This window comes from Dama dama, chromosome 30, assembly GCF_033118175.1.
Source record: "Dama dama isolate Ldn47 chromosome 30, ASM3311817v1, whole genome shotgun sequence".
Classification (NCBI taxonomy): domain Eukaryota; kingdom Metazoa; phylum Chordata; class Mammalia; order Artiodactyla; family Cervidae; genus Dama; species Dama dama.
Window position 1 is genome coordinate 42,076,774 of NC_083710.1, and position 21,019 is coordinate 42,097,792.

Consider the following 21,019-nt stretch of genomic DNA (forward strand, 5'->3'; position numbering starts at 1 on the left):
CTCTTTCCATTGTTTCCCCATCTATTTGCCATGAAGTGATGGGACCAGATGCCATGATCTTCATTTTCTGAATGTTGAGTTTTAAGCCAGTTTTTTCACTCTCCTCTTTCACTTTCATCAAGAGGCTCTTGAGTTCCTCTTCACTTTCTGTCATAAGGGTGGTGACATCTGCACATCTGAGGTTATTGATATTTATCCTAGCAATCTTGATTCCTGTACCAGGGATTAGGACTTCAACAGATCTTTGAGAGACACAATTCAAAACAACAAGGTGGGGAACTAAAGGGAAGTGACAAGGTAATTCCTTGCTGTGATCAGTACTGGGAGAAGTTTACTTGGTCAGTCACTTATCCTGAAGAAGATCTGAAGTGAGGTCAGGATACACAAGTTATCTAGACAATTGACGAGGTGCCATCTGGGAAAGAGTGCACAGATAGACTCACAGGAGTCGAGATTTTTGAATCTCAAATCAATGCCAGTAAAGTTGATATACCACAAAGGATGCATTAAAAAATCAATAGAGAGGATGAGTAAGCCAGTGGACATTAACCAACTTATGCTTTTTATCACGTGTGTGTGTGGAAGAAGTCAGGTGTAGGCATCCTGCGGGAGGAGGGATGGAATATATACATGGGCCCAATGGCTTCAGTTTCTTTTCAAAAATCCAGGTCTACCTCGTACTGATGCTTGAAAGTCTGAAAGTTTCACGGCAGAGACCAATGCTGAGCCAATGAAGTGGACTTGTCTTTTAGCGAGACTTAGTCACTTCATGGCAAACTAATTACATTGGGCCCTTCCACCTTGGAGGGCAGTATTTCATCTGAAACAGAATTGAATCTTATGTGAGTGCTGACTTCCCTTCCGTGCTTACAGGTTTTGCCAGCATCAACATCAAAGACTTATAATATGTGGCATCATGGTAGTCTAAAAGATCCATTTAACAAAATAGGTGGTGTGACAATGGCACATTTCTATGAGAGCCTCTGGTTCTAACCTATGCAACATTGCCCAAAACCATCTGGCATAATGGAATAACAGAATACTTGACTAAAGATTCAACCAAGGCACATCCTTTTTACAAAACAAATCTAGGGCTGAGACATTGTCTGCCTGGATGCAGTATATGTACTGAACTGATTTCTTGAAATATGGAGAGTAGTGCCCAGTAAATAGAACACACACTGCAGGGATCCAGTAAGATTGGCTTCTTTCACAATCACTGCCTGTCACTTATGAGCAATTTATTATTTCTTGCCTGACATCCTAATTTCAGCTGGATTGGATGTTCTAGTTCTTGGGAGTAGATGGGTTGGGACATTTGTACCCAGACCATAGTAGAATTAGAATCTCTGGGAACAGAGTATATGTCGACATGATGAGATTTACTTGGGCCTCTCTTGGGGTTCTTGGTTCTTGGTTGCTTCATTAACTACAATAAAGCCATTGACTGTTTAGATCACAACAAACTGTGGGAAATTCTCAAAGAGATGGGGATACGAGACCAACTTATATTACTTGTCTCCTGAGAAACCTCTATGTGGGTCAAAAAGCAATGGTTAGAACCAGACATGGAAAAACAGACTGGATCCAAATTGGAAAAGTAATATATCAAAGCTGTATACTGTCACCTTGCTTATTTAACTTAAATGCAGAGTATGTCATGTGAAATGCCAGGCTGGATGAATCATAAGCTGGAATCAGGATCGCCAGGAGAAACACTAACAATCTCAGATATGCAGATGATGCCACTCTAATGGGAGAAAGAGAATAATAATTAAAGATCCTCTTGAAGAGAGTGAAAGAGGAAAGTGAAAAAATTGGCTTAAAACTCAAGATTCAAAAAATGAAGATCATGACAGCTGGTCCCATCACTCCGCTGCAAATAAAAGCGGGAAAATGGAAACAGTGATAGATTTTAGTTTTTTGGAATCCAAAATCACTACTGGCTGTGAGTGCAGCCATGAAATTAAAATATGCTTGCTCCTTGGAAGAAAAATTATGACAAACCTAGTTCAGTTCAGTATTTCAGTCATGTCCAACTCTTTGCAACCCCATGGAATGCAGCACGCCAGGCTTAGCCCTGTCCATCACCAACTCCCAGAGATTAATCAAACTCATGTGCATTGAGTCAGTGATGCCATCCAACCATCTCGTCCTCTGTCATCCCTTTCTCCTCTGGCCTTCAATCTTTCCCAGCATTAGCGTTTTTTCAAATGAGTCAGCTCTTCACATCAAGTGACCAAAGTATTGGAGTTTCAATTTTAGCATCAGTCCTTCCAATGAATATTTATGACTGATTTCATTTAGGATGAACTGGTTGGATCCCCTTGTAGTCCAAGGGACTCTCAAGTGTCTTCTCCAATACCACAGTTTAAAGCATCAATTCTTCAGTGCTCAGCTTTCTTTATGGTCTAACTCTCACATCCATACATGACAACTGGAAAAAACATAGCTTTGACTAGACACACGTCTGTCGGCAAAGTGATGTCTCTGCTTTTTAATATGATGTCTCATTTGGTCATAGCTTTTCCTCCAAGGAGAGAGCATCTTTTAATTTCATGGCTGCAGTCACCATCTGCAGTGATTTTGGAGCCCAAAAAAATAAAGTCTGTCACTGTTTCCCCATCTATTTTCCATGAAGTGATGGGACTGGATGCTGTTATCTTAGTTTTCTGAATGTTGAGTTTTAAGCCAACTTTTTCACTTTCATCAAGAGGCTCTTTAGTTCTTTGCTTTCTGCCATAGGGTGGTGTGATCTGCATATCTGAGGTTATTGAAATTTCTCCTGGCAATCTTTTTTCCAGCTTGTGCTTCATCCAGCCCAGCATTTCTCATGATGTACTCTGCATATAAGTTAAATAAGCAGGGTGACAATATACAACCTTGACGTACTCCTTTTCCTATTTGGAACTAGTTTGTTGTTCCGTGTCCAGTTCTAACCAGTGCTTCCTGACCTGATACAGATTTCTCGAGAGGCAGGTCAGGTGGTCTGGTATTCCCATCTCTTTAAGAATTTTCCACAGTTTGTTGTGATCCAGATAGTCAAAGGCTTTTGTATAGTCAATAAAGCAGAAATAGATGTTTGTTTGTTTGTTTTTCCTGGAATTCTTTCGCTTTTTTGATGATCCAATGGATGTTGACGATTTGATCTCTGGTTCTTCTGCCTTTTCTAAATCCAGTTGAACAAAGACAGCATATTAAAAAGCAGATATATCACTTTTCCAACAAAGGTCCATATAGTCAAAGCTATGCTTTTTCCAGCAGTCATGTATGGATATGAGATTTGAACTATAAAGAAAGCTGAGCACTGAAGAACTGATGCTTTTGAATTTTGATGCTGGAGAAGACTCTAGAGAGTTCCTTGAACAGCAAGGAGGTCAAACCAGTCAATACCAAAAGAAATCAACCCAGAAATGGAAGGACTGATGCTGAAGCTGAAGCTCCAATACTTTGGCCTCCTGATGCAAAGAGCCAAACTATTTGAAAAGACCCTCATGCTGGGAAAGATTGAGGGCAGGAGGAGAAGGGAGTGACAGAGAATGAGATGGTTGGAGAGCATCAGCAACTTAGTGGATATGAATTTGAGCATTCTTTGGGAGGCAATGAAGGACAGGAAGCACGGTGTACTGCAGTTCATAGGGTCACAAAGTGTCTGACATGACTTAGCAATTAAACCACATCAACAACTATATGAAAACACTTTTGCAGCAATTACACTTAGGGTCGAGGATGCCCAAGACTAGTCTTCTTGGAGATGAAGTTTTGGCTAATCCCTCAGACAAGCAACCTGGCCCAGATGAAATGCTTGAAGGGGAGGCATATCTAAAACTGGTGGTGAAGAAGGAGCATGATGAACATAACTAACAGATATTGTTGTAAAGTTGCTACATCATTCTTTGTGACCCCCTGGCATGTAGCACATCAGGCCCTTCTGTCATTCACTATCTCCCAGAGTTCATTCAAACTCTTGTCCATTGAGTCAATGATGCTATCTAACCATCTCAATCTCAGTCACCCCAATATCCTTTTGTCTTCAATCTTTCCCAGCATCAAGGTCTTTCTCAATGAGTCAGTTTTGGCATCATGGAGACAAAGTATTGGAGTTTCAGCTTCAGTAACAATCCTTCCAATGACTATTTAGGATTGATTTTCTTTAGGATTTACTGGTTTGATATACTTACAGTTCAAGGGATTTTCAAAAGACTTCTTCAGCACCACAATTCAATAGCATGAATTATTTGGCACTCAGGCTTCATAAGATACAATTCTCACTTTTATACATGGCTATACAAACCTTTTTGACACTGTGATATCTCTGCTTTTTAATAGACTATCTATATATGTAAATAGCCTTCCCTCCAAGAAGCAAACCTCTTTTAATTTCATGGCTGCCGTCACCATCCACAGCAATTTTGGAGAACAAGGAAATAAAATCTGATGCAGCTTCCTTCCACTTTGTCCCCTTCTATTTATCGTGAAGTGAAGGGATCAGATGCCATGATCTTAGTTTTTTGAATCTTGAGTTTTAAGCCAACTTTTTAATTTTCCTCTTTCTCTCTCATCAAGAAACTGTTCAGTTCTTCTTCTCTCTTCTTCCATCAGATGAGTATCATCTGTATATGTGAGGTTGTTTATATTTTCCTGACAATCTTGATTCCAGCTTGTGTTTCATCCAACTCAGCATTTCCCATGACATATACTGCATAAAAGTTTAATAACCAGAGTGAAAATATACAGCCTTGATGTACTACCTTCCCAATTTTCAACCACTCCATTATTCCATGTCTGGTTCTAACTTTTTGACTGACCAACATACAGATTTTTCAGGAGGCAGGTAAGATGGTCTGGTGTTTCCATCTCTTTCAGAATTTTCCAGTTTGTTGTGATTCTCAGAGTCAAAGGCTTTAATGTAGTCAATGAAGCAGAAGTAGATATTTTTCTGGAATTCTCCTTCTTTCTCTGTAATACAATGAATCTTGACAATTTGTTCTCTGGTTCCTCTGACTTTTCTAAATCCAGCTTGTACATCTGAAAGTTCTCAGTTCATATATTGCTGAAACCTAGCTTGAAAGATTTTGAGCATAACCTTACAAGCATGGGAAATGAGCACAATTGTATGGTGCTTTGAACATTTGATTAGAATTAAATCATCCATCCTTGCATGAAATGTTCTCTTACCTCCAGTTTTCTTGAAGAGATTTCTAGTCTTTTCCATTCTATTGTTTTCCTCTATTTCTTTGCATTGTTCATTTAAGAATGCTGTCTTTTTTCTTTGCTAGTCTCTGGAACACTGCATTCACTTGGGTATATCTTTCCCTTTCTCCCTTGCCTCTTGCTTCTCTACTTTCCTCAGCAGTTTGTAAAGTCTCCTCATAAAACCACTTTACTTTTTCACTTTTCTTTTTCTTTGAAATGGTTTTGGTCATTCCCTCCTGTGCAATGTTATGGACCTCCATCCAATGTTCTTCAGTCTCTACCAGATCTAATCTTATGAGTCTATTTGTCACATCCACTGTATAAGGGATTTGATTTAGGTCATGTCCAAATAGCTTAGTGGATCTCCTACTTTGCAGTCAAAGATGGAGAAGCTGTATACAGTCAGCAAAAACAAGCCCGGGAGCTGATTATGTCTCAGATCATGAACTCCTTATTGCCAAATTCAGACTTAAATTGAAGAAAATAGGGAAAACATTAAAATATCAATATTAATTAATAAGACAAGATTTAATAAACTGTCCTTGGCAATATCATCTGAAAGTGATCATCTGATCTGAAAGTTGCATACCCATCACTGAAAGAAGTATTTCAAATCATGTTCTTTGTTTTTTTCCCAGAAGAATCTGGTAAAGTGACTCTCTGGGGAGGTTATCTGATGTAACTTATATCCTACTTATTATGTATAGAGTTTTTTTTCAATAATTTCCATTCTTTCATTCAGATCACTATTTTTAAAATTTTTCTCAGCTATTTTCCAAGGAGTTTTCTAGATTCTTACAATAAAGCAGTTGAAAAGATAATCTCTGCTTTCATGGAACTAACACTATATTTGGTAAACAGAATAAAATGTTAGATATATAATACATAGTGGGGTAAAGCATGCTAAGAATAAAATGATTACAAAAGTAAAAGAATAAAGAGGGATTAGTATTGATATTTAAATATGGGGATAGAAAAAGACATCTTGAGAAGAAAGCATGTTTAGTGTCTTAAAGGAACTGCCATCAACTATATGGGGACAAGTTTTCAGGACAGAGGTAATATGAGGAAAAAAATCTAAGATAAGAGCATGCAGGGCACACATAAGAAGAGTGTAAAGGCCAGCACAGCGTGCAAAGGTGAGGGTGGTAATCAGCGGGCAGATCATGGAGGGACTTTCAGGATTTTTTCCTTTGGTGTGATGGAAAGACACTGGAGTGTTTGGGGGCAAGGGCATGGGATCTAAACAAGGTTTGAAATGATTCCTTTTGACAGCTCTGTGGAAAATACATTTTTGTTGAAGCAAGCAAAATTGTATTTAAAAATAAATCTGAAATCCTACAAAGAAAATGGAAAACCTGAGGATAAATAAAAATGATTACATTACCTTGTTGGAAATGTCCATAGACCCAGAGTCCTTTTGTTACTTTGGACATACAGATATTTGTTATGTTTAAAACGATTTAATAAGTTTTTGGATATTTATTTCTGTTACTCTTTTCCTGCATTCATAGTAACCTTCTACTATGATCTTCTTGCCTTTTAACAAAAGACACCAAGATAATCAGAAGGAGAAAAAAGTATGCCAAAAGATGTTATTTGGTTCTGCTTAAAAAGAGGCCCCAAGGATGCAACCATTAAGATCCAAGAAGGTCCAGGATGTAAAATGAGCTTGGCATCCACATGTTGTCCTGTATGTAGCCAGTGTTACTCAATAGGGTGAGGTCCTGCAGTTAGTAATGGGAGAATTTGAGTTCCACAAAGGTGTTGATTATATATATATATATACACACACACACACACACACACACACACACACACAGTATGCAGCACATTTAAGCACATAGCGTCTAAAGAGAAGAATAAGAAGCAATAAAAGAAGAATGTTAGGATCTCAGAGCTACTGTCTTACTGGTGAGAAGGCATAGTCTGTGCTATTTATCATTGCTCCAGAAAGACCAGTCTCACACTTAACATGTCACTGACAGGCATATGTTCCTAGAAGTCCAAGAAAGAGCATGAGCTGTGATAACATGAGAAGTCCAAGAGTCCAAGAGACAACATGAGCTGTGTTAAGCTGGGAGTTCATTCCAATTTGGAGAGCCAGGGATCACTGAGGGGTGCTCAGATTAGAGGGGCTGCCCTGGTGGCTCAGATGGTAAAGAATCTGCCTGCAATGTGGGAGACCTGGGTTCAATCCCTGGGTTGGGAAGACCTGCTGGAGGAAAGCATGCTACCCACTCCAGTATTCTTGTCTGGAGAATCCTCACAGACAGAGGAGGCTGGTGGGCTGTAGTCCATAGGGTCGCAGAGTCAGATAAAACTGAGTGATTAACCACACACACACAAATTAGACTATTTTTTTAAAAATAAAATCATGCCATTGATTGTTACTTGTGGATAAAAACATTTGACATTTACCTCTTTTATGCCAAGAGAAACATAACACAAAAGGAAGATGAAAAACAAAAATATGACCATGACCCTAAGCAGGTAGTGTCTGAACAATAGGCTTTCAGGGTTCAATTTACCATCAAAGCATACAAAGTTAATCAGAAAATTAAATATTTGTAAAAGAATTTAAAGTTCACTTTAACTTTATGGTAACTTGAATTAGGTTTTAGGCAACTCTTCTCTCTTCTCTCTCTTGATATCTAAAACTATTAAAATAGGAGTAGCTTTACCATAATATGTTATGAAACATTTTTGAGAAAAAGCTGTCATGGCCTCTCTCTGAGTTTCACAGACAGAATGCAGATGGCAGAGATAATGCTGAGCCTCAACCCTAAGGGACTGTTGCTGGTTAATTGCAAAGTTTATTTTTTCCTCTTTATAACGCTGTGTCATTTAGGGGCTCCCAGCCCACTGGCACGGGTCCTGTCGCTTAGTTCCTCATGCCTACTGAACAGCTGCAAAATGTGGCAGCCTGGTGTGTTGAGGCCACAAGTCGCATTTGCAGCATTTGTCCCCATGTTACCATTATCATTTCACATTTTTAAACGATACCTACTGAAAATGAGTGGTTCAGTTTTAAAAGGCCTTACAAAACCAATTTAAGTCGATAGCTAGTAGGTAGGTAAATAGGCATACAAGTTAACATTCAGACAACGTTTATTTTTGATAAAAAATAAAAATAAAAACAATTCATTAACACCTGAATCATTCATTGATTGAAAAATCCCAAAGTGACTATATAACTTGTACTCTTTTTATATATCATTAAGCATTTCAAAGGGAAAATATCATTGCTATTTGTAGGAAACCAGTATATGGTTTAGAGAGTGTCTTATACACCTATGCTCTTTTTTTCCCCTTAATTGAGCAGATTTTGGAAAATAGCTTTCATGAAATTCAATTACCATTTCTTAATGTGCCAGGGTTTTCAGAAAATATGATTACAATAAATCCTCAGAGATTATCCCATTGTCCAGTGGAAGGTACTTGCAGGGTAGGAAAATGTTGCCCAATTTGCCCTCAAACACAACTTGTCTACCGAAGGTGATCTTTATGGTAAGCCCATAAGCAATGATATGAACCCCACCTCGTGCAAATAATCACACTGGTTTTCCAACTCTGCACTTCTGCCATATGAGAGCTCATCCAGGAAAGTGAGAAGTGGGTAAAAATGAAACTACACCAGCAGGTGTCTCATCACAGCCTCTGTGTTTTAACATATTTGAGTTTCCTAAGCAACTATGCTCCCTAGGAAACTGGTTAAACTGCTTCTACAGAAACCATTAACTGAGCAATTCCTCCTTCATACCAGCTTTATGGAGAGAGCACAGGAAAATGATGGGAGAATGTTTTCTACTTCCTCAGTTCTAGAAATTTTCTTGTGGAGTATTTCAGAACAATACTGGATAACCTATATGTCACTAGATTTTCAGTACTTCCTGCTTATTTCATTGCATATAATATAGACACTACAATGTTGAAGGATGTTGTTTATTCATGTGAAAATTTTAGAGGACTAGGAATATTTTACAGTTTGCTTGCAGGAATAATTTGACATTTTTCTCTATTAAACAATGGCCCATAAATTAATATGATTAGCTTTGGACTTACTAGAACACTGCATTTACCTATTTCATAATGAATTATATATCTTGTCATTGCTAAATTGCATCACCTTTATGCCTTATCGTAAGAAACATGAAGGAACATTTTTAATAAAGTTAAATTAGCATATTTATTAAAGTATGTATATTCTTTTGATTTCCATTTCTACTCACATTTTTGAAAGTTTTATTTTATTACTACTCTGACTGCATTAGCCAACACTTGTGTGTTGTCTTTTTTTATTAATTTTAAGACTAAGCAAAATAAGTGATCCAGGGATAATGATTAGAGCTCATATATTTGAGAACTGACAATAGGAAAAAAAAATATACAAAATAAATCTTAAATATATAATTATTGGTCTATGTTAGAATGATTTTAAAGTTAAAAAAAAATAAAAGAATGCACTTATTTTGAGATTTAATCAAGTATAATACCAATTTTATGTGTGAAAGTTCAGTTCAGTTGCTCAGTCATGTCTAACTCTTTGCGAACCCATGGACTGCAGCATGCCAGGGCTCCCTGTCCATCACCAACTCCCAGAGCTTGCTCAGATTCATGTCCATCAAATCAGTGATGCCATCCAAACATCTCATCCTCTGTCATCCCCTTCTCCTTCTGCCTTCAATCTTTACCAGCATCAAAGTCTTTTTGAAGGAGTCAGTTCTTCATATCAGGTGGCCAAAGCACTGGAACTTCAGTTTCAGGATCAGTCCTTCCAATGAATATTCAGGACTGATTTCCTTTAGGATGGACTGGTTGGATCTCCTTGTAGCCCAAGGCACTCTCAAGAGTCTTTTCCAACACTACAGTTCAAAAGCATCAATTCTTCAGAGCTCAGCCTTCTTTACAGTTCAGCTCTCACGCCCATACATGATGACTGGATAAACCATAGCTATGACTATAAGAACCTAAGTAATGTCTCTGCTTTTTAACACACTGTCTAGGTTGGTCATAGATTTTCTTCCAAGGAGCAAGAGTCTTTTAATTTCATGGCTGCAGTCACCATCTCCAGTGACTGTGGAGGCCAAGAAAAGAAAGTTTGTCACAGTTTCCAACATTTCCCCATGAATTTTCCATGAAGTGATGGGACCAGATACTAAGATCTTTGTTTTATGAATGTTGAGTTTTAAGTCAACTTTAATATTTTCCTCTTTCACTTTCATCAAGAGGCTCTCTAGTTCCTATTCATTTTCTGCTATAAGAGTGGTACCATCTGCATATCTGAAGTTTTTGATATTTCTCCTGGTAATCTTTATTCTTGTTTGTGCTTCACCCAGCCTGGCATTTTGTATGATGTACTATGAATATAAGTTAAATAAGCAGGGTGACAATATACAGATTTGTTGTACTCTTTTTGCAATTTGGAACCAGCCTGTTGTCCCATGTCTGGTTCTAATTGTTGCTTCTTGACCTGCATACAGACTTCTCAGGAGGCAGGTAAAGTGGTCTGGTATTTCCATCTCTTTAAGAATTTTCCACAGTTTGTTGTGATCCACACAGTAAAAGGCTTTGGAGTAGTTAATGAAGCAGAAGTAGATGTCTTTTCTGAAAATCTCTTGCTTTTTCTATGATCCAACAGATGTTGGCAATTTGATCTTTGGTTCCTCTGCCTTTTCCAAATTCAGCTTTAACATCTAGACATTCTTGATTAATGTACTGTTGAAGACTAGTTTGGAGAATTTTGAGTATTACTTTGCTAGCATGTGAGATGACTGCAATTTTGTTGGTACTGTGAACATTCTTTGGCATTGCCTTTCTTTAGGATTGGAATGAAAACTGATATTTTCCAGTCCTGTGGCCTCTGATGACTTTTCCAAATTTACTGGTGTATTGAGTGCAGCACTTTCACAGCATCATCTTTTAGGATTTGAAATGGCTCAGCTGAAATTCCATCCCCTGTACTAGCTTTGTTTGTAGTAATGCTTCCTAAGGCCCACTTGATCTCACACTCCAGGATGTCTGACTCTAGGCAAGTGATCACACAGTCATGGTTATCTGGGTCAATAAGATCTTTTTTGTATAGTTCTTCTGTGTATTCTTGCCACATCTTAATGTCTTCTGCTTCTGTTAGGTCCATAACATTTCTGTCCTTTATTGTGCCCATCTTTGCATGAAATGTTCCCTTGGTATCTCTAATTTTCTTGAAGAGATCTCTAGTCTTTCCAGTTCTATTGTTTTGCTCTATTTCTTTGCATTGATCATTTAGGAATGCTTTCTTATCTCTCCTTGCTATTCTTTGGAATTCTGCATTCAGATGGATATATCTTTCCTTTTCTGCTTTGCCTTTCATGTCTTTTCTTTTTTCAGCTATTTGTAAGGCATCCTCAGATCAGACATCCATTTTTATTTTTGTATTTGTTTTTCTTTTGAGTATTTTTGATCACCGCCTCCTGTGCAATGTCACAAACCTCTGTCCATATTTCTTCTGGCACTATGCCTACAGATATAATCCCTTGAATCTATTTGTCACTTTCATTGTTTAATTCTAAGGGATTTGATTTAGGACATGCATAAATGGTCTAGTGGTTTTTCATACTTTCTTCAATTTATGTGTGAATTTTCCAATAAGGAGTTCATGATCTGAGCCACAGTCAGCTACTGGTCTTGTTTTTTGCTGACTGTATGGGGCTTCTACATCTTAGCCTGCAAAGAATATGATCAGTCTGATTTCAGTATTGACCATCCTGTGATGTCCATGTGTAGAGTCACCTCTTGTGTTGTTGGAAGAGGCTGTTTGCTATGACCAGTGCATTCTCTTGGCAAAACTTTTTTAGCCTTTGACCTGCTTCATTTTGTACTCTAAGACCAAACTTGCCTGTTACTCCAGATATCTCTTGACTTCCTACTTTTGCCCAGTCTCCTATGATGAAAAGGGCATTTTTTTTTTTTTTTTTCGGTGTTAGTTCTAGAAGGTCTTGTAGGTCTTCATAAACTCATTCATCTTCAGTTCTTTGTCACTAGTGGTGAAATACCTATGTGGGTACTTTTATTTAAATAAGATAGTGTAGTATTATTTTTACCACATACACATTTGTTGTCAGTATTTTTCTTTCTCTTACTCTACTCCTACTGCAGACCTTCCATTTTTGGTGTTTTCAAGATTAATGTAGTAATTTATTTTAAGTTTTAGCATTACAAATAGTGGTTTAATTAGTTTCACTTGGCTTATGATAAATCTTGTCATATTGTTCACATATATGTATTTGTATATAACCAGATGTTTAATATTTTATCCTATAACTTTTAATTTTCCTATATTTTTAGTTCCCTCAGATTTATATATTTTCAAATTTTTGTTAGTTTTATTTTCTATCTTCATGATACTCATGAAGATAAAATTTACTTTTATTCAGTGTAAAGCATCCAATATGTTTTCTTCCACAATCAACTGAAAGGTGAGTTCCCCTACTTCATCGTATACATAGAGAACATGCATAGAGGACGTAAGTTTAGCCATATAGAATCTTTTTAATCTTGGAATTTAGGTGTCATTCATCATAGACTTTCCAGTGAACATCAATAGTTAAATTACTTAATAGTAGTAACTTCAATGTAAATCTTTCTAAGAGACACTTCATATTTTCTTGCTCTGTTCAATAATGTCAACACACTTTAATATTTTACTCATAATGACCAGGATTATCATTAGAAACTTCAACAATGTCTATAATGAGTAAGTTCATCCATTGCTTATTGATGAACTTAATCATTTTCTGCCTTCATCATACTTCTCAGAATTGAATGCCTTTTGCCACTCTTGCCTTAAATACTCTCCTCACTTTATGTGGTGGAAATACACACCTGACTTCCTCCTAACTCTCCAGAGCATCCATCACCAGGAGAAATCTAAGTGCTGAAATTCTTCAAATGTTCATTGTTAAGTTTGTTTCTTCTTTCTCTATTCAATCTTTATAGTTGACAATATTGGGCTGAATTGTGTTCCACAAAAGGACATGTTGACTTCCCTGATAGTTCAGTGGGTAAAGAATCTGCCTACTATCCAGGAGATATAAGAGATGCTGGTTCTGTTCCTTGGTCTGGAAGATACCCTGGAGGAGGAAATGACAATCCACTCTAGTATTCTGGCCTGAAAAATTCCATGGACAGAAGAGGAGCTTGGCAAAGTACAGCCCATGGGGTCACAAAGAGTTGGACACGACTGAGCACATAGTGCATGGCATGGCAAAAAGATCTGCTGGAGTCCTATTCCCCAAAACCTCAGAATGTGACTGCATTTGAAAATAGTGTTATCACAGATGGGCTTCCCTGATAGCTCAAGTTGGTAAAGAATCTGCCTGCAATTCAGGAGACCCTGGTTTGATTTCTGGGTTGGGAAGATCCCCTGGAGAAGGGAAAGGCTACCCACTCCAGTATTCTGGCCTGGGGAATTCCATGGACTATATAGTCCATGGGGTTGTAAACAGTAGGACACAACTGAGTGACTTTCACTTTCATAGATGTAATTAGTTAAGATGAGGTGACTCTGGAGTAATCTTGGACTTTCATCTAATATAATCAGTATCCTTATAAGAAGTGATAGATATACACAAAAAACAAACATCATGTGATAACATGGAGTCACAGAGGGAAGATGGCGAAAGAAAATGGGGACCTAGACAGCTGTTACACCTCCACACCAAGAACACCTAGTGCTTAAAGAAACTACAAGAAAAAAACAAAGATAACTCCTCTTAGAGACTTCTGAGGGAGCATAACCCTGTGGATACCTTGATTTACTTCTTAAACTTTCCAGCACTATGCGAAAACAATTCTATTGTTTTAAGTCACTTAGTTGTGATACTTTGTTACAACAGTTCTAGGAAGCTAATAAATTGACCTATTATCTCCTCAAGATTAAATTCCATTCAAATTTACATCATCAAAAATTCATGATCTAAAAGTTGAGCGCTGTGTTTTATTAAGCAGACAATCTGAGGATTTCAAGCCCAAGAGACAAGACTCATAAATTCTAGAGGAACTGCTCAAAAGAGATTAAGGGTTTGGCAGCCAGGATATATTGAAGTTTTTGTAACAAAGACCAGGTAGGTGGAACATCAAAAGATAACTGTTAATTAAAGAAAACCAGATATTTTAAGTTAAGGAATTTAGTGCTTTTTTTCTTTCTTTCTTTTTTTTTAATGTACAAGGTGCAAGACTCCAGGCTTACTGAAATCATTTCTTTGATATTCTCCTCAGCTATCTGGGACTACTATTTTGTGTTTTCCCATCCTGAGTTTCCTCAGGATAAACTCTTGTTGGGCCTGCAGTGGCTAACTTCTAGAGGGGGTGGGAGCATACTGCCTTCATCCTGAATTCCCTCAAGGTTCACCATCAGAGCTGCTATAATATTATGATTTGATGGCTGCAACATCCTTTGTTTACTGATATGGCAGACCATATTTTTCATTCACACGGTTCTCTTGTTTAATATGTAGAAAAGCAAACAAAAAACTACTTTTGAATGTAATATATGCAATAACAAACTGCCAACTTTCTTCTCTCAGCTTCTTCCCTCCCCCAAAACACTATGAGTTCATATTTCAGTGAATGTGAATTTCAGCAAATGTGAATTTCAGTGAATATTTGCTGAATCATTCAAGCCCCAAAATGAGGAATAGCAATGGGTTCCCCTCTTTATGTCACAGAGAACTACATATCATCACTAATTTACAAAACTGGCTCAAAAATAAAACCTACTTTCTCTCCAGTTTCCTACTTTTCTTCTGCACTAGTCCACACCATCACTTATACTAACCTGGATAATTTTAATTTGTCTATTTCTTTCTTAGGGGCTTCCCTGGTAGCTCAGACAGTAAAGAGTCTGCCTACAATTCGAGAGACCTGAGTTCAATCCCTGGGTCAGGAAGATCCCCTGGAGAAGGAAATGGAAACCCACTCCAGTATTCTTGCCTGGAAAATCCCATGGACTGAGGATCCTGGTAGGCTACAGTCCATGGCGTCGCTAGGAGTCGGACACAACTGAGCAACTTCTGTACAAATTACAGATATATTTTATAAATATAAAATACAGCTAATAATGCCTTCAATTAGCATTTTCAATGTTTCTCCATTGCATTTAGACAGGGATTCTGTTTAATGTAGATTGGAAGACCTATGTGATATATCTTATACTTATTTATCCAACCTCAAGGCAAATGATTCTTCTGCTCATTCAGTACCATTTGTCCACAAGGCCTGTCTTTCACATGCATAGCCTGACTGCTTATGCCAGTCTCCTGAGTGAATTCTCTACCATAAACACACTTATTCTTTTCATGGCTGTTTCTTTCTCATTGTTTAAATATCATTAAGTGCTACTTTCTCAGAATTTTTTTTCTTAAATATGCATCTAATACTATAATCTAATATATCTAATTCTTGTTATACACCCTACCACTATTCATTTTTTTTTCAAAATATTTGGCCATTAACTTCATTGTATTTGCCATAATATACAATCACAATATACAAATTTTATATTTATATTTATTTGTATTCTATTTTGATATTTTGCTGTCTCCCCCTTAGACTCTAAGTTATGTGAAGAAAACTGCCACATTATTGCAGTCCACATTGAATTCCGTGTCTTAGCATAGGACCTAGCAAAAAAAAAAAAGAAAGCATTGTTGAAGGAGGAAAGCAAAAATAGAATGAAGAAAGGAAGGAAGAATGGAAGGAAGGAAGGGAGAAAGAAGGAAGGACAGAAACAAAAGATGTTATTTCAAACCTTAAATGATTCCCATTAACATGGTGAAGGACTGGGTAGAAAGAGATTCGTCTATCATCAGCTATTCTTTGTGACTACTGACATGTGTCCAGCAATTGGGATCTACTGCATCATTCTAAGGAGAAGGCAATGGCAACCCACTCCAGTACTCTTGCCTGGAGAATCCCATGGACAGAGGAGCCTGGTAGGCTGCAGTCCATGGGGTCGCTAGGAGTCGGACACGACTGTGCAACTTCACTTTCACTTTCATGAACTGGAGAGGGAAATGGCAACCCACTCCAGTATTCTTGCCTGGAGAATCCCAGGGACAGCAGAGCCTGATGGGCTGCCATCTATGGGGTCACATGGAGTCAGACACGACTGAAGCGGCTTGGCTACGGTGGCATCATTCTAAATATCCAAAAAATAACTGTAGCTTCTAGATGGTGTAAAATTTGGCTAGCCTCTGTATTTTCTTTTAAATTTTTGGTCACCAGTGTACTTTTAAATTTAAACTTGGAAAAAATATTTTTCTTGTTCCATCAAGATATTGTTATCTTTACTCACAATCCTTAATATACTCATAGGATATATGCATATGTATGTATATATGTGTGTATGTATATGACATCAGACATAATAGATATATATATAAGAACATTATCAGTATATAATTGTTATAAGGAAAATACTAAAGTATTGTTTCCTGTATGTGTCAAATATCAGAAAAAAAGGTGTTCAACAAAATAAATAATTTCACTGATCAAATTGCAGATTTTGTAAAGGAAAATATTCAGTTCTTACTGAATGTGAATAATGAATGTTGGCAGAAGTTATCTGAGTATTCAGTAATATAACAACTATCTAGTTAATTTTTTCTAGCTTTTTAGAACTATGGAAATATTAAATATCTCAATACACATATATTAAAGAGGAACGATTGAATTTTTTTCCTTCAGTTGTTTCTACTCTTTCAATTTGTTTGTTTTGTTTTTGAGATGTAAAAAAGGAGAAATCAAGGACAGGACAACAGACAAAAATAGTACTTTAGAGGTGTAGTTTTTGTTTTAGTCGCTTCAGTTGTGTCTGACTCCATGCGACCCCATAGTCGGCAGTGCACCAGGCTCTTCTTTCCGTGGGGTTTCCCAGATAAGAATACTGGAGTGGGTTGCTATTCCCTTCTCCAGCAGATCTTCCCGACCCAGGGATTGAACCTGGTTCTCCTGCATTGCAGGCAAGTTCTTTACCATCTGAGCCACCAGGGAAGCCCATTTTAGAGATACACCCCCAAGTTAGTTAGGCAGCTATCATTTGAGAATATTCACAAAACATATGGCATTCCCTTAGAACATATCTACAAACTAAGGTGGCAGAGAATAGCAACATATTGAGTTTCAATGCTTCAGTCTTGAGTGTTTTATCAGGACATTTTAGAGAAACCAAAGGCACTGAGCCTGGAATCATATTTGTGAGTTAATGTAAACTTTTCCCCAATAAAATCAAGGAAAACCAAAGACAATTAGATAGCCCTAGATGAGTTTAGTGGTCTTCTTGCTTATAGATTCTGACTATGTTAGCAATTAAGAATCATGCACAAGCAAAAATTACCTAGAGATAAATGAAAATGAAAGAACAACAATCCAAAACCTATAGAATGCAACAAGAGCAGTTCTAAGAATGAAGTTTATAGCAATATAATCTTATCTCAATAAACAAGAAAGATCTCAAATAAACAACCTAACTTTACACCTAAAGCAGTTAGAGAAAGAAAAACAAAAAAGAAAAAAACCTAAGGTTAGGAGGAGGAAAGAAATAATAAATGTCAGAATTGAAATAAAACACAAAGAAAATAATAGCAAAGATCAATGAAATTAAAATCTGGCTCTCTGAAAAGATAAACAAAATTGATAGCCAGCCTCATGAAGGAAAAAGGGAGAGGACTCAAATCAATAAAATTAAAAATGAAAAAGAAGTTATAACTGACTCCACAAAAATACAAAGGGTCATAAGACATTACTATAAGGAATTGTATGCCAATAAAATGGACAAGTTGAAAGAAATGGACAAATTCTTAGAAAGGCAGTCTCCTAAAACTGATACAGGAAAAAGTAGAAACTATGAACAGAACAATCACAAACACTGAAGTAGAAACTATGATTAAAATCTCCTAACAAAGAAAAGTCAAGGATCTGATGGCTTCACAGAATTGTATCAAACATTTACTGAAAACCTAACATGCATCCTTTTAAAACTCTTCTAAAAAATTGCAGAGGAAGAAAAAATTTCAAACTCATTCTATGAAGCTACCATCACCCTGATACCAAAACCAGCAAAAATAAAACACCATCAAAAAAAAAAAAAAAAAAATTACAGGTCAATACCACTGATGAATATAAATTCAGAAATCCTCAACAAAATACTAGCAGTCTAAATCCAACAATGTATCAAAAGGATTACACACTATGATCAAGTGGTCATCCTAGGGGTACAAGGAATTTTTTTTTTTAATATTAAATCAATCAATGTGATGCAACATATCAGCAAACTGAAGAATAAAAATGACACCATCATCTCAACAGATACATAAAAAGCCTTTGACACAGTTTAATATCAGCTTATGGTAAAAACTCTTTAGAAAGTGGTCATAGAGGGAAACTACATCAATACAATAAAAGCTGTAGACAACACATTTACAGCTAACATCATACTCAATGGTGAAAAGCTGAAAATGTTTCTTCTTAGATCAGGAACAAGGCAAGGATGTCCACTCTAACTGTTTTTATTCAACATCATTCTAGAAGTACTACCTATAGCAAGCAAAGACAAGAAAGAAATAAAGGGAATCCCATTTGGAAAAGAATAATTTAAGCTGTTAGCATTTGCAGATGACATGATACTATACATAGAAGATACTAAAGATTCTACCAGAAAGCTATTAGAACTCAATGAATTTGGTAAAGTTGCTTTTTGCAAAATTAATACACATAAATCTGTTGCATTTCTATACACTTACAATGAAGGATCAAAAATAGAAATTCAAGAAACAGTCAAATTTACATTTGCATCAAAAAGGACAAAATACCTAGGAATAAGCCTACATAAGGAGACAAAAGACCTATACTTCAAAAATGATAAGATGCTGATGAAAGAAATCTAAGAAGACATAAGCCTATGGAAAAACATACCATGTACGTGGGTTGCAAGAATCAATATTGTCAAAATGACTATACTACCCAAGGCAGTCTATAAATTTAATGCATCCCTGATCAAATTGCCAATGGTATTTTTCATAGAACCAGAACAAATAATCTTAAAATTTGTATGAAGACACAAAAGACCCTGAATAGTCAAAACAATCTTGAGAAAGAAAAGCAAAACTGGAAGAATCAGGCTCCCTGACTTCAGTGTATACTACAAAGCTAAAATCATCAAAACTGTATGGTATTGGTACAAAAATAGAAATATAATTGATGGAAAAGGATATACACGTCAGCAATAAAACCCACATATGTATGGTCAATTAATCTACAACAAAAGAGGCAAGACTACACAATGTCAGAAAGACAGTCTCTTTAGCAAATGGTGCTGGGAAAACTGGAGAGCACACGTAAAAATATTAAATTGGATCATTTTTTAATGCCATATACAAAAGATAGCTCAAAATGGATTAAGGATCTAAATATGAGATCAGACACTATAAAACTAGAGGAAAACAAGCAAAACACTCTCTGATATAAATTGCAACCATATCTTTTTTGATTCATCTCACAGAATAAAGGAAATAAAAACAAAAATAAGCAAATGGGACTTATTTAAACTCAAAAGTTTTAGTGCCATAGGGAACAATAAACAAAACAAAGGCAACTCACAGATTGGAAGAAATATTTGCAAATGAGGTAATGGACAAGGGATTGATTTCAATCTCTTGTTTACAAATCCCTTGTTTACAACCCCAAGTTTGCAAACAGTTCATGAAGCTTAATGTCATCAAAACAAATAACTCAATGAAAAAATAAGTAGAAAATCTAAATAGACATTTCTCCAAAGAAAGCATACAGATGGCCAAGAGGCATATGAGAAGATGCTCATAATTATCAACATATATCAAATGCTGGAGAGTGTGTGGACAAAACAGAACCCTCCTACACTGTTGGTTCAGTTCAATGGCTCAGTCGTGTCTGACTCTTTGTGACCCAATGGACTGCAGCACTCCAGGCTTCCCTGTCCATCACCAACTCCCAGAGCTTGCTCAAACTGATGTTCATCAAGTCGGTGATGCCATCCAGCCATCTCATCCTCTGTCATCCCCTTCTCCTCCTGCCCCTAATCCCTCCCAGCATCAGGGGCTTTTCCAATGAGTCAACTCGTCACATGAGGTGGCCAAAGTATTGGAGTTTCAACTTCAGCATCAGTCCTTCCAATGAACACCTGGGACTGATCTCCTTTAGGATAGACTGATTGGATCTCCTTGCAGTCCAAGGGACTCTCAAGAGCCTTCTCCAACACCATAGTTCAAAAGCATCAATTTTTTGGCACTCAGCTTTCTTCACCGTCAAACTCTCACATCCCTAATGACCACTGAAAAAACTATAGCCTTGACTAGACAGACCTTTGTTGGCAAAGTAATGTCTTTGTTTTTTAATACGCTATCTAGGTTGGTCATGACTTTCCTTCCAAGGAGTAAGGGTCTTTTAATTTCATGGCTGCAGTCACCATCTGCAGTGATTTTGGAGCCCAAAAAGATAAAGTCTGACACTGTTTCCACTGTTTCCCCATCTATTTCCCATGAAGTGATGGGACCAGATGCCATAATTTTAGTTTTCTGAATGTTAAGCTTTAGGCCCACTTTTTCACTCTCCTCTTTCACTTTCATCAAGAGGCTCTTTAGTTCTTCTTTGCTTTCTGCCATAAGGGTGGTGTCATCTGCATATCTGAGGTTATTGATATTTCTCCTGGCAATCTTGATTCCAGCTTTTGCTTCTTCCAGCCCAGCGTTTCTCATGATGTACTCTGCATATAAGTTAAATAAGCAGGGTGACAATATACAGCCTTGAT